This window comes from Sinocyclocheilus rhinocerous, unplaced genomic scaffold, assembly GCF_001515625.1.
Source record: "Sinocyclocheilus rhinocerous isolate Xijiao unplaced genomic scaffold, SAMN03320098_v1.1 scaffold315, whole genome shotgun sequence".
NCBI lineage: Eukaryota > Metazoa > Chordata > Actinopteri > Cypriniformes > Cyprinidae > Sinocyclocheilus > Sinocyclocheilus rhinocerous.
In genome coordinates, this window is record NW_015630423.1 from 924,160 (window position 1) to 926,829 (window position 2,670).

The window sequence follows — 2,670 nt, forward strand, 5'->3', positions numbered from 1 at the left end:
GTGGCCGAGGACTAAGTTTGTGTTGCCCTTTTTATAACTTTGAATCTTTGGCTAAAAACAGGATTCTTATCCTGATCTCAAAATGAAGATGATTTCAGTTTTTGAAGTCTTGATAATCAGACATTGTAAAATATATTGTCATCTGTTGTATCTCTTTTTCTTTCTTTCTTTTTTTAAACGAAATTGGCTCATATGATTGTCAAACAAGGTTTCAATTTTTTTTTGTTTGATTGTTCATCTAATACCAAATGATACCCTATGAAAATAGTTGTGATGTTTCTCTGCAACACATCTCTGTTTAAATAAGCTTTTTAGGCATGGTCTTGTATTTGGTAACAGCTCCACATAGTGGTCAGAAATGAGACCATTTTTTTTCCATTGTTGACCTCTTTGCCATTTAGGATTTTATTTTAAACTGCTGTATCTGCACAAGACTCTGGTAAATGATGTGTGTCTTTGGCTGCTGCTATAGATGTAGGTGGTGTGGCACAGTAGTTCAAGCTCTGGGCTGTTAACCTAAAGGTTGTGGGTTTGAACCCTGTCTAAGGTGGTTTTTGCACCTTTGTGTCCTTGAATTTTTTGTTGTACATGTGATAAGAGATGGTAAACAGCAGGCCTTGTGGTTTGTTCACGTGCCGCTGAAGTGAGAAGGCTACATATCAAAAGTGGTGCACAGATATCAAACATCAATCCATCGTCCAGCTGAGACTGTCGCACATTGTTCACAGCAACTGCAGGGCCACAGTCTGACAAATCATCAGCAGCTAAACAGTGGTGATCAGGGCAATGTGTCACAGCGCCCAGCCGGGTCCCCATGCTAACTGCACGCCAACGACACATGAAATGGAGCAAAAAAGCGGGTTTGCCCTTCATCACAACCACCCTGCAATGTACAGGAACAGGAGGACCTGCTATTGAAAATATGGTACCAGATACCCCAGGAGACATATTGCCACCTCAGTGAATCAATGCGCCGCTGTGTGGCTGCTGTTTTGTGGACTAAAGGAGGTCCTACAGGTTATTAGATACTGTAGGTGGTTATAACATAATGGCTCATCAGTGTATATATATATATATATATATATGTGTATATATATATGTGTGTGTATATATATATATATATATTGCGTTAGACTTTAATATTGTGCGTCATTGTGGGACGGACAGGGTCGTAAAAATTCCGTTATAATCTTATTACTTGTACCATTTTAATTTTCATATTTTAATTATAATAACCATTTATCTATTAAATAGGTACTAGTATGTAATGAATAAGTACCAGTATCTAATAAATAAGTACTAGTATTTAATGAATGCTTACTAGTAATATTTAAATAGATACTAGACAAATGACTATAATCACTAGTCATTAATTAATAGATGATATCAAAAACAGCATAACAACTACTTCCTGTTCTTTTGGAGATATCTTCAACCTCATAAATAACAAGTGAGAATGTATTTGGAGATATCTTAATTCAAGCAGATCATTACATAAACATGAGTACCTCTCAACCATCCAATCAGAGTTCACATGGTAATATAATACATTAAAATACTGAATGAAATTGATTGTTAAGTAGGCCTAACTGGCTGTGTATGTTAGTGTATCTTGCTAATTGGTTACCATGAAAACTTTGGGTAAAAATAGGAAAAATAATACTTTCCTTTTAAGAACTTTGAGGTGGACATATTCAAATCCTTACCTTTTTCTCCAGTGTAGAGAAGTGTACAGTTTTTTTTCCTTTTCTTGCAGCTATATTTATTCTTATATTTATTCTTAAATACTCAGTTTTGTATATTATAGTGAAAGAGTGTTATTACAAAAGTAGCCTTGATATGATATATTTATTTTATTTTGTATTTTTTTTTACTTTAACTTTTCTTAACTAGGAAAAAGAGGAAAATAATAAATAATAAATTGGTGTCTTATCTCCATCCTGCAACCAGAGGTCACTCGTACAATGACCAACAAACACATTAGGCAAAACTATAAGTGTTTTCTATGTGTTTGTTTACAAATGATTGATTCTTTTCTATGTGGTTTTCTAAAAAAAAAAAAAAAAACATCTGTCTCTCTCTCCTATATGTTGTTGGTTCATTAATATTCAACAAACGATTACCATACTGAGCAGAAATGCAAATTTAAAAAGTACTAGTATTAAGTTCAGGATATCCTTGGTCTAAAAAGTTACTAGTAACTAAAAAATAAGTACTAGTTCTAATTTTTCTTAACATGAAAACTATATTAAAACACTAGTCACTATTAGAATAAATACTAGTATCTAATAAATAAGAACTAGTATCTAATGAATAAGTAATAGTAACTTTACAAAATACACTAGTACCTAAAGAATAAACACTAGTACCTAAAGAATAAGCACTAGTAGCTAAAGAATAAGCACTAGTAGCTAATGAATGAGTACTAGTACTTAAAGGGGTCCTATTATGCTCTTTTACAAAGTCTTGATTTTGTTTTGGGGGTGTACTAGAACATGCTCTCATGCTTGGTGGTTCGAAAAACACATTATTTTTCACATAATTTACATTATTAAAATACCTTTCTCCCCAGCCTGGCACAAACGGCTCGATTAGTTCCGGCTTTGATGAACTTCTTCATCGTCTCGTCTGATGCACTCAACCAAGCGTTCTAACCACAACCTCGCCCCT